This window comes from Chiloscyllium plagiosum, unplaced genomic scaffold, assembly GCF_037043375.1.
Source record: "Chiloscyllium plagiosum isolate Xiang-an unplaced genomic scaffold, Cpla_swu_hap1 HiC_scaffold_21, whole genome shotgun sequence".
Classification (NCBI taxonomy): Eukaryota; Metazoa; Chordata; class Chondrichthyes; order Orectolobiformes; family Hemiscylliidae; genus Chiloscyllium; species Chiloscyllium plagiosum.
In genome coordinates this window covers 84,609,674-84,624,314 of record NW_028270159.1, presented here as the reverse complement: position 1 = coordinate 84,624,314, position 14,641 = coordinate 84,609,674, and positions in this window count along the sequence as shown.

Below are 14,641 nucleotides of genomic sequence, written 5' to 3'. Positions count from 1 at the left end.
ACACTCACTCTATCTCTGTCACAGTGAACCCCTCACACTCCCTCCATCGCCGTCACGCTGATCACCTTGCACTCACTTTGTCAGTGTCACCACGGCCCCCTCACACTCACTCCATCACCATCACCCTTACCCACTCACACTCACTCCATCATGCTCACCCTGACCCAATCACACTCACTCCATCGCTATCACCCCGACGTCATCACACTTACTCTATCACAGTCATCACGACCCACTCACACTCACTCCATGACCATCACCCTGACCTGCACACACTCACTCCATCACTTTCACACTGAACCACTCACACTCGCTCCATCATCGTCACAACGACCCCCTCAAACTCACTCCATCATCGTCACCTGACACCCTCACACTCAATCCATCACTGTCACCCTGACCCCTTCACACTCACTCCATCACCATCATCCTGACCCCCTCACACTCACTCCAACAACGTCACCCTGACCCCCTCACACTCACTCCATCTCCGTTAACGTGACCCCTCACACACACTCCATCACTGTCACACTGACCCCCTAACACTCAGTCCATCACCATCACCCGGACGCCCTCACAGTCACTCCATCACCGTCACAATGACCCCTTCAACTCACTCCATCATCGTCACCTGACACTTCACACCCAATCTATCACTGTCACCATAACCCCCTCACACTCACTCCAACAACGTCACCCTGACCCCCTCACACTCACTCCATCTCCGTTAACCTGACCCCTCACACACACTCCATCACTGTCACACTGACCCCCTAACACTCAGTCCATCACCGTCACCCGGACGCCCTCACAGTCACTCCATCACCATCACCCTGACCCCTCACACTCACTCCATCACTGTCACACTGACCCCTCACACTCACTGCATCATCATCATCCTGACCCCCTGACACACACTTCATCACCATTACCCTGAGCCTCTCACACTCACTCCATCACCGTCACACTGTACCCCTCACACTCTCTCCATCTCCGTATCACTTAATCCCACACTCTCACCCCATTACTGTCACCCTAACCCCCTCACACTAATTCCATCACCGTCACACTGACCCCCTCACACTCACTCCATCTCTGTATCACAGAACCCCTCACTCTCACCCCATCACTGTCACACTGATCCCCTCACACTCACCCCAACGCCGTTTTCCTGACTCCCTTCACACTCATTCCATCTCCATCACCCTGGCCCTCTCTCACTCACTCCATCACCGTCATCACGACCCCCTCAAACTCACTCCATTACAGTCACCCTGACACCCCTCACACTCACACCATGACCGTCACCTGGACTTCCTCACACTCACTCCATCACCGTCACCCTGACCCCACACACTCACTCCATCACTGTCACCGTGCACCCTCTCACTCACTCCATCACCATCAACCTGACCCCCTCACACTCACTCCATCACCGTCACCATGACCTCCTCAGACTCACTCCATCACTGTCACCCTGACGCCCTCACACACACCCCAACACCGCCACCATGACCCCCTCACACTCACTCCATCGCAGTCACCATGACCCCCTCACACTCACTCCATCACAATCACCCTGACCCCCTTACACATACTCCATCACTGTCACCCTCACCCCCTTACACTCACTCCATCACCGTCATCACGACCCCCTCAAATTCACTCCATCACTGTCACCCTGACCCCCTCACACTCACTCCATTACAATCACCCGGACATCCTTACACCCACTCCATCACTGTCACCGTGCACACTCAAACTCACTCCATCACCATCATCCTGACCCCCTCACACTCACTCCATCACCGTCACCATAACCCCCTCACACTCACTCCATCACCATCATCCTAACCCCCTCACACACACACCACCACCATCACCCTGACGCCCTCACACACACTCCATCACTGTCAGCCTGACCCACTCACACAGACTCCATCACCATCACCCAGACCAAATCACACTCACTCCATCATCATCATGAACCCCTCACACTCACTCCATTACCATCACAATCACTCCATCACCTTCGCCATGACCCCCTCACACTCACTGCATCGCAGTCACCATGTCCCCCTCACACTCAATCCATCAGCAACACCCTGACCCCCTTACAATCACTCCATCACAATCTGCCTGACCCCCTCACACTCAGTCCATCACCGTCACCTTGACCCCCTCACAACCAGTCCATCACTGTCACTCTGACCCCATCACACTCACTCCATCACCGTCACCATGACCCCCTCACACTCACTCCATCGCAGTCACCATGACCCCCTCACACTCACTCCATCACAATCACCCTGACCCCCTCACACATACTCCATCACTGTCACCCTCACCCCCTCACACTCACTCCATCACCATCACCCTCACCCCCTCACACTCACTCCATCACCGTCACTCTCACCCCCTCACACTCACTCCATCACCGTCACCCTGACCCCCTCACACTCACTCCATCAATGTCACACTGACTCCCTCACACTCACTCCATCACTGTCACCCTTAGCCGCAAACACTCGCTCCATCACCGTCATACTAATCCCCTCACACTCACTCCATCACCGTCACTCTGATCCCCTCACACTCACTCCATCAACGTCACTCTGACCCACTCACACTCACTGAATCACTGTCACCCTGACCCCCTCACACTCACTCCATCACCATTACCCAGAAGCCCTCACATACACTCCATCGCTGTCACACTGAACCCTTCACACTCACTCCATCGTCATCACCCTGACCCTCACATTCACTCCATCGCGGTCACACTGGTCGCCTCACACTCACTTCATCACCGTAACACTGAACCCCTCACACTCACTCCATCTCCATCACAGTGACCGCTCACACTCCCTCCATCATCGTCACACTGACGCCCCCACACTCACTCCATCGCCGTCACACTGAACACTTCACACTCACTCCATCACCATCACCCTGAAACCCTCACACTCACTAAATCATTGTCAGCCTGACCCCCTCACATTCGCTAAATCAGTCAAACATAAACCCTCACACTCACTCCATCATCACAACCCTGACACTCTCATACTCACTCCATCACCGTTACACTGATCCCTCACACTGATTACATCACTGTCACCCTGACACCCTCACACTCACATCACAGTCACCCTGCGTCCTCACACTCACTCCATAACCATCACCCTGGCACTCACACTCACTCCATCACCATCACCCTGACCCCCTCACACTCACTCCATCACTGTCACACAGATCTCCTCACAATCACTCCATCACCATCATACTGACCCCCTCACACTCACTCCATCACTGTCACCCTGACCCCTTCACACTCACTCCATCACCATCACCTGGACGCCCTCACACTCACTCCATCTGCATCACCCTGACCTACTCACACTCACTCCATCACCGTCACACTGACCCCCTCACACTGACTCCATCACTGTCACCTTGACCCCCTCACACTCACATCACTGTCACCCAGACGTCCTCACACTCTGTGAGAGACGATTTCGGTACAAACAACTGAGATGTGCATGACCCCAAAGTCTAAGGGGAATAGAGCCATTGGGGTAGGGTAAAACATGCTTCTCTATAATAAAGGACGAGACATCTGCTGCTACGGAATGATAAGACCACTCACATGGACAGAGTAGAAAAACAAGTCCTTGACTGATAAGACTACAGGGTAGAAAAACAACTCGGGAAACGTCTGCTGCAGACTTTGTGATAAGGGATGGAAAAATACTGACTGTTTAGAATGTGAACCTCATGACTCTTTAGAGCTATAGAGGGGAGGGACTTGTCCTGTATTTAATCAGAAACATTGTTAGCCTCGGCGCGCCTTTTTCTCAGAAGGGTGCCCAACTCTGCAGACTTGCTGATAAAACTTTGTTTTCCTGAATTTGTCTAGAGCGATTATTGAGAAGCGATTTTCGTTTCTAACACAATCACTCCATCACCATCACCCTGATCCCTCACACTCACTCCATCACTGTCACCCTGACCCCCTCACACTCACTCCATCACCATCAACCTATCCCACTCACACTCACTCCATCACCGTCACCATGACCCCCTCACACTCACTCCATCACCACCATCCTGACCCCCTCACACACACTCCATCACCAATACCCTGAGCCTCTCACACTCACTACATCACCGTCACATTGAACCCCTCACACTCACTGCATCTCCATCACAGTGACCCCCTCACACTCCCACCATCACCATCACCCTGACGACCTCAGATTCACTCCAGCGCCGTCAGCGTGAACCCCTCACACTCACTCCATCACTATCACGCTGATCGCCTCACACTCACTTTGTCAGCGTTACCACGGCGCCCTCACACTCACTCCATCACCGTCACCCTTACCCCCTCACACTCACTCCATCACCATCACCCTTACCCCCTCACACTCACTCCTTCACCGTCATCCTGACCACTCACACTCAATCCATCACTATCTCCCTGACCCTCTCACACTCACTTCATCACCCTCACACTGAATCCCTCACACTCACTCCATCTCCGTATCACTGAACCCCACACTCTCACCCCATCACTGTCACCCTAACCCCCTCACACTCATTCCATCACCGTCACACTGACCCCCTCACACTCACTCCATCTCCGTATCACTGAACCCCACACTCTCACCCCATCACTGTCACCCTAACCCCCTCACACTCACTCCATCACCGTCACACTGACCTCCTCACACTCACTCCATCTCCATATCACTTAACCCCACACTCTCACCCCATCACTGTCACCCTAACCCCCTCACAATCATTCCATCACCGTCACACTGACCTCCTCACACTCACTCCATCTCCATATCACTTAACCCCACACTCTCACCCCATCACTGTCACCCTAACCCCCTCACAATCATTCCATCACTGTCACACTGATCCCCTCACACTCACCCCATCACCGTTTTCCTGACGCCCTTCACACTCATTCCATCTCCATCACCCTGGGCCTCTCTCACTCACTCCATCACCGTCATCACTACTCCCTCAAACTCACTCCATCACTGTCACCCTGACCCCCCTCACACTCACACCATTACCGTCACCCGGACTTCCTCACACTCACTCCATCACAGTCACCCTGACCCCTCACACTCACTCCAGCACTGTCACCGTGCACCCTCACACTCATTGCATCACCATCATCCTAAGACCCTCACACCCACTCCATCACCAATACCCGGAGCCTCTCACACTCACTACATCACCGTCACATTGAACCCCTCACACTCACTGCATCTCCATCACAGTGACCCCGCACACTCCCACCATCACCATCACCCTGACGACCTCAGATTCACTCCAGCGCCGTCAGCGTGAACCCCTCACACTCACTCCATCACTATCACGCTGATCGCCTCACACTCACTTTGTCAGCGTTACCACGGCGCCCTCACACTCACTCCATCACCGTCACCCTTACCCCCTCACACTCACTCCATCACCATCACCCTTACCCCCTCACACTCACTCCTTCACCGTCATCCTGACCACTCACACTCATTCCATCACTATCTCCCTGACCCTCTCACACTCACTGCATCACCCTCACACTGAACAACTCACACTCACTTCATCTCCGTCACCACGGCCCCCTCACACTCACTCCTTCACCGTCACCCTTACCCACTCACACTCACTCCGTCAAGCTCACCCTGACCCAATCACACTCACTCCATCACCGTCACAATGACCCCTTCAACTCACTCCATCATCGTCACCTGACACCCTCACACCCAATCTATCACTGTCACCATAACCCCCTCACACTCACTCCAACAACGTCACCCTGACCCCCTCACACTCACTCCATCTCCGTTAACCGGACCCCTCATACTCATTCCATCACCGTCACACTGACCCTCTCACACTCTCTCCATCACCGTCACCTGGACGCCCTCACACTCACTCCACCACATCACCCTGACCACTCACACACTCCATCACTGTCACACTGACCCCCTCACACTCACTCCATCATCATCAACTTGTCCCACTCACACTCACTGCATCATCATCATCATCCTGACCCCCTCACACACACTTCATCACCATTACCCTGTGCCTCTCACACTCACTCCATTACCATCACACTGTACCCCTCACACTCACTCCATCTCTGTCACAGTGAATCCCTCACACTCCCTCCATCAACATCACCCTGACGCCCTCACACTCATCCATCGCCGTCACAGTGAACCCCTCACACTCACTCCATCGCCGTCACCCTTACCCACTCACACTCACTCCATCACGCTCACCCTGACCCAATCACACTCACTCCATCGCTATCACCCCGACGCCATCACACTTACTCCATCACAGTCATCACGACCCACTCACATTCACTCCATGACCATCACCCTGACCTGCACACAGTCACTCCATCACTGTCACACTGAACCACTCACACTCACTCCATCATCGTCACAATGACCACCTCAAACTCACTCCATCATCGTCACCTGACACCCTCACACTCAATCCATCACTGTCACCCTGACCCCTTCACACTCACTCCATCACCATCATCCTGACCCCCTCACACTCACTCCATCACAGTCATCCTGACCCCCTCACACTCACTCCATCACCATCACCCTGACCCACTCATACACACTCCATCGCCGTTACACTGACCCCCTCACACTCATTCCATCATTGTTACACTGACCCCCTCACACTGATTCCATCACTGTCACCCCGACAACCTCACACTCACTCCATCGGCGTCACACTGAACCATTTACATTCTCTCAATCACCATCACCCTGACACTCACACTCAATCCATCACCGTCACCCTGACACCCTTACACTCACTTCGTCACCGTCACACTGATCTCCACACACTCACTCCATCACTTTCACCCTGAAACCCTCACACTCACTCATTCACTGTCAGCCTGACCCCCTCACATTCTCTCAATCAGTCACCCAGTAACACTCACACTCACTCCATCCCCACCACCCTGACCCCCTCACACTCACTCCATCTCTGTCACACAGATCCCCTCACACTCGCTCCATCACCGTCACACTGACCCCCTCACACTGACTCCATCACTGTCAGCGTGACCCCCTCACACTCACATCATCGTCACCCGGACGTCCTCACACTCACTCCATCACCATCACCCTGACCCTTCACACTCCTTCATCACTGTCAGCCTGACCTCCTCACACTCACTCCATCACCATCACCCTGACCCAATCACACTCACTCCATCACTGTCACTCTGACCCCCTCACACTCAATCCATCATCATCAACTTATCCCACTCACACTCACTCCATCACCGTCACCATGACCCCCTCAAACTCACTCCATCACCATCATCCTGACCCCCTCACACACACTCCATCACCAATACCCTGAGCCTCTCACACTCACTACATCACCGTCACATTGAACCCCTCACACTCACTCTATCTCCGTCACATTGACACCCTCACACTCCCTCCATCACCATCACCCTGAGGCCCTCACACTCACTCCATCGCCGTCACAGTGAACCCCTCACACTTACTCCATCACTGTCACGCTTATCGCCTCACACTCACTTCGTCAGCGTCACCACGGCCCCCTCACACTCACTCCATCACCATCACCCTTACCTTCTCACACTCACTCCATCACGCACAGCCTGACCCAATCACACTCACTCCATCGCTGTCACCCCGACGTCCTCACACTCACTCCATCACAGTCATCACGGTCCCCTCACACTGACTCCATGACCATCACGCTGACCCCTCACACTCACTCCATTACCATCACCCTGACCAAATCACACTGACTCCATCACAGTTACCCAGACGCCCTCACACTCACTTCCTCACTGTAATGCTGACCCCTCACACCCACTCCATCACTGTCACACTGACCCTCTCACACTCACTCCATCATCATCAAATTGTCCCACTCACACTCAATCCATCACCATTTACCTGACCCCCTCACAAACACTCCATCACCATTACCCTTAGCCTCTCACACTCACTCCATCACCGTCAAACTGAACCCCTCACACTCACTCTATCTCCGTCACATTGACACCCTCACACTCCCTCCATCACCATCATCTGACGCCCTCACACTCACTCCATCGCCGTCACAGTGAACCCCTCACACTTACTCCATCACTGTCACGCTGATCGCCTCACACTCACTTCGTCAGCGTCACCACTGCCCCCTCACACTCACTCCATCACCATCACCCTTACCCTCTCACACACACTCCATCACCATTACCCTTAGCCTCTCACACTCACTCCATCACCGTCATCCTGACCACTCACGCTCATTCCATCACGATCTCCCTGACACTCTCACACTCACTCCATCACCCTCACACTGAAACCTCATACTCACTCCATCACCTTTACACTGAATCCCTCACACTCACTCCATCTCCGTAGCACTGAACCCCGCACTCTCACCCAATCACTTTCACCCTAACCCCCTCACACTCACTCCATCACCGTCACACTGACCCCTTCACACTCACTCCATCTCTGTATCACTGAACATCTCACTCTCACCCCATCATCGTCATCCTGACCCCATCACACTCACTCCATCACTGTCACACTTACCCCCTCACTCTCACTCCATCTCTGTATCACTGCACACCTCACTCTCACCCCATCACTGTCATCCAGAACCCCTCACACTCATTCTATCTCCATCACCCTGACCGTCTCTCATCACTCCATCACCGTCATCACGAGCCCCTCAAACTCACTCCATTGCTCTCAACCTGACCCCCATCACGCTCACTCCATTACCGTCACACGGACATCCTCACACTCACTCCATCACCCTCACCCTGACCCCTCACACTCACCCCATCACTGTCACCGTACACCCTCACACTCACTCCATCACCATCAGCCTGACCCCCTCACACTCACTCCATCACCGTCACCATGACCCCCTCAGACTCACTCCATCACCATCATCCTAACCCCCTCACACACAGTCCATCACCAAAACCCTGACTCCCTTACACTCTCTCCATCACAATCTGCCTGACCCCCTCACACTCACTCCATCACTGTCACCCTGTCCCACTCACACTCACTCCATAACAGTCACCCTGAAACCCTCACACTCACTAAATCACTGTCAGCCTGACCCCATCGAATTCACTCAATCAGTCACCCAGAAACCCTCACACTCACTCCATTTCCATCACCCTGACGCTCTCACACACTCTCCACCACCGTTACACTGACCCCCTCACACTGATTCCATCACTGTCACCCTGACACCCTCACACTCACATCACCATCACCCTGACGCCCTCACACTCACTCCATCGCCGTCACACTGAATCCTTTACACTCACTCTATGACCATCACCCTGACACTCACACTCAATACATCAGCGTCACCCTGACTCCCTCACACACACTCCATCACTGTCACTCTGAGCCGCACACACTCGCTCCATCACAGTCATACTAATCCCCTCACACTCACTCCATCACCGTCACCCCGAGCCCCTCACACTCACTCCATCAAAGTCACTCTGACCCACTCACACTCACTTCATCATCGTCATGCTGATTCACTCACAAGCACTCCATTAACCTGAACCCCTCACACTCGCTCCATTACCATCACACTGGTCGCCTCACACTGACTCCATCACCGTCACCCTGGCCCACTCACACTCACTCCATCACTGTCACCCTGAAACCCTCACACTCACTCCATCACCGTCACACTAACCCCCTCACAATCACTCAATCTCCATCATCCTGACCACCTCACACTCACTACTTCACCCTCACCCTGACGCCCTCACACTCACTCCATCACTGTCACCCTCACTCTCTCACACTCACTTAATCACCACCACCATGACCCATACACACTCACTCCATCACCGGCACCCTGACCCCCTCACTCACACTCCAACACTGTCACTATGACTTCCTCACACTGACTCCACACTGTCACCCTGACCCCCTCACACTCACTTCATCACCATCACCATGACCCACACACACTCACTCCATCATCCTAACACAGATGCCCTCACACTCACTCCATCACCGTCACACTGACCCACTCACACTCACTGCATCACTTTCACCCTGACCTCCTCACACTCACTCTATCACTGTCACACTGACCCACTCACACTCACTGCATCACTGTCACCCTGACCCCCTCACATTCACTCCATCACCATCACCTAGAAGCCCTCACATGCACTCCATCGCCGTCACACTGATCCCCTCACACTCACTTCGTCACTGTCACACTGAACCCCTCACACTCACTCCATCTCCATCACAGTGACCCCTCACACTCACTCCATCACCGTCACCCTGATGCCCCCACACTCACTCCATCGCCGTCACACTGAACACTTCACACTCACTCCATCACCATCACCCTGACCCTCACACTCAATCCATCACCGTCTCCCTGACCCCGTCACACTCACTTCGTCACCGTCACACTTATCCCCTCACACTCACTCCATCACTGTCACCCAGAAAGCCTCACACTCACTAAATCACTGTCAGACTGACCCCCTCACATTCACTCAATCAGTCACCCAGAAAACCTCATGCTCACTCCATCACCTTTACCCTGACCCACTCATATTCACTCCATCAACGTTACACTGACCCCCTCACACCCACTCCATCACCGTTACACTGACCCCCTCACACTGATTCCATCACTGTCACCCTGACACCCTCACACTCACATCACAGTCACCCTGACGCCCTCACACTCACTCCATCGCCGTCACACTGAACCCTTCACACTCACTCTATCACCATCATCCTGACACTCACACTCAATCCATCACCGTCACCCTGACCCACTTACACTCATTTCGTCACCGTCACACTGATCTCCACACACTCACTCCATCACTTTCACCCTGAAACCCTCACACTCACTAATTTACTGTCAGCCTGACCCCCTCACATTCACTCAATCAGCCACCCAGCAACACTTACACTCACTCCATCACCATCACCCTCCCCCCTCACACTCACACCATCTCTGCCACACAGATCCCCTCACACTCACTCCATCCGCGTCACACTGACCCAATCACACTCACTCCATCACTGTCACGCTGACCCCCTCACCCTCCCTCCATCACCATCACCCTGACGCCCTCACACTCACTCCATTACCGTCACACGGACATCCTCACACTCACTCCATCACTGTCACAGTGCACCCTCACACTCACTCCATCACCATCACCCTGACCCCCTCACACTCACTCCATCACCGTCACCATGACCCCCTCAGACTCACTCCATCACCATCATCCTAACCCCCTCACACACACTCCATCATCAACACCCTGACCCACTTACACTCACTCCATTACAATCTGCCTGACCCCCTCATACTCACTCCATCACTATCACCCTTACCCCCTCATACTAGCTCCATCACCGTCACCATGACACCCTCACTCACACTCCATCGCAGTCATCATGAACCCCTCACACTCACTCGATGACCATCATCCTGATGACCTCACACTCGCTCCATCAACGTCACCCTGACCCTCTCACACTCACTCCATCATCGTCATGCTGACCCACTCAGTCTCTCCATTAACCTGATCCCCTCACACTCGCTTCATCACCGTCACCCTGACCCCCTCACACGCACTCCATCACCGTCACACCGATTCCCTGTCACTCACTCCATCACGGCCACCCATGCCCCCCCCCACACTCACTACATCACCTTACCCCTCACCCCCGCACACTCATTCCATCACGATCACCCTGAACCCCTCACACTCCATCAATGTCACAATGACTCCCTCACACACACTCCATCCCTGTCACCCTTTGCCGCAAACATTCGCTCCATCACCGTTACACTAATCCCCTCACACTCACTCCATCTCCTTTAACCTGACCCCTCACACTCACTTCATCACTGTCACCCTGACACCCTCACACTCAGTCCATCACCGTCACCCGGACGCCCTCACACTCACTCCATCACCATCACACCGACCCTCTCATACTCACTCCATCACCGTCACACTGAACCTCTCACACTCACTCCATCACCGTCACCTGGACGCCTCACACTCACTCCACCATCATCACCCTGACCCCCTCACACTCACTCCATCAATGTCACACTGACTCCCTCACACACACTCCATCGCTGTCACACTTAGCCGCAAACATTCGCTCCAACACCGTTATACTATTCCCCTCACACTCACTCCATCTCCGTTAACCTGACCCCTCACACTCACTTCATCACTGTCATCCTGACCCCCTCACACTCAGTCCATCACCGTCACCCTGACCCTCTCACACTTACTCCATCATCATCAACTTGTCCCACTCACACTCACTCCATCATCATCAACCTGACCCCCTCAAACACACTCCATCAACCTTATCCTGAGCCTCTCACACTCACTCCATCACCGTCACACTGTACCTCTCACACTCACTCCATCTCAGTCACAGTGACCCCCTCACACTCATTCTATCACCGTCATCCTGACCACTCACAATTATTCCATCACTATCTCCCTGACCCTCTCACACTCACTCCATCACGTTTACACTGAATCCCTCACACTCACTCCATCTCCGTATTACTGAACCCCACACTCTCACCCCATCACTGTCACCCTAACCCCCTCACACTCATTCCATCACCGTCACACTGACCCCCTCACACTCACTCCATCTCCGTATCACTGAACCCCACACTCTCACCCCATCACTGTCACCCTCACCCCCTCACATCCATTCCGTCACCGTAACACTGACCCCCTCACACTTACTCCATCTCTGTATCGCTGAACCCCTCACTCTCACCCCAACACCGTTTTCCTGACGCCCTTCACACTCATTCCATCTCCATCACACTGGCCCTCTCTCTCTCACTCCATCACCATCATCACGACCCGCTGAAACTCACTCCATCACTGTCACCTTGACCCCCCTCACACTCACATCATTGCCGTCAACCTGACCTCTCACACTCACTCCATCACCGTCACCTTAACCCTCTCACACTCACTCCATCACTGTAACCCTCACGCCTTCACACTCACTCCATCACCATCACCCTGACCCCCTCACACTGACTCCATCAATGTCACACTGACTCCCTCACACTCACTCCATCACTGTCACCCTTAGTCGCACACACTCGCTCCATCACCGTCAGCCTGATCCCCTCACACACACTCCATCAACGTCACCCTGACCCACTCACACTCACTCCATCACCGGCACCCTGACCCCCTCACGCTCACTCCATCACGGTCACCATGACCCCCTCACACTCTCTCCATCGCAGTCTCCATGACCCCCTCACACTCAATTCATCACCGTCACCCTGACCCCCTCACACTCACTCCATCACTGTCACTCTGACCCCCTCACACACACTCCATCACCGTCACCCTGACCCCCTCACACTCACTCCATCACGGTCACCTTAACGCCATCACACTCACTCCATCGCAGTCATCATGACACCCACACACTCATTCCATCACAATCACCCTGACCCTCTCACACATACACCATCACTGCCACCCTCACCCCCTCACACTCACTCCATCATCGTCACCCTCACTCCCTCACATTCACTACATCACTGTCACCATTAGCCGCACACACTCGCTCGATCACCGTCATACTAATCCCCTCACAATCACTCCGTCACTGTCACCATGACCGCCTCACATTCACTCCATTACCATCACCATAACCCCCTCACACTCACTCCATCACTGTAACCCTCACGCCTTCACACTCACTCCATCACCGTCACCCTGACCTCCTCACACTCACTCCATCAATGTCACACTGACTCCCTCACACTCACTCCATCACTGTCTCCCTTAGTCGCACACATTCGCTGCATCACCGTCACCCTGATCCCCTCACACTCACTCCATCAACGTCACCCTGACCCACTCACACTCACTCCATCATCGTCATGCTGACCCACGCACAAGCACTCCATTAATCTGAACCCCTCACACTCGCTCGATCACCATCACCCTGGGCCCCTCACACTCACTCCATCACCGTCACCCTGACCCCCTCACATGCACTCCATCACCATCACACCGATTCCCTCACACTCACTCCATCACGGTCACACATGCCCCCCCCTCACACTCACTTCATCACCGTCACACTAACCCCCTCACACTCACTCAATCACCATCATCCTGACCATCTCACACTCACTATTTCACCGTCACACTGACTCCCTCGAACTCACTTTTCACTGTCACCCTCACTCTCTCACCTTCACTTCATCACCATCACCATGACACACACACTCTCACTTCATCACCGTCACCATAACTCCCTCACACTCTCTCTAACACTGTCACCCTGACACTGTCACACTCACTTCATCACCATCACCATGACCCACACACACTCACTCAATCATCGTCACACAGACCCACTCACACTCACTCCATCACTGTCACCCTGACCCACTCACACTCACTCCATCACTGTCATCCTGACCTCCTCACACTCACTCTATCACTGTCACTCTGACCCACTCACACTCACTGCATCACTGT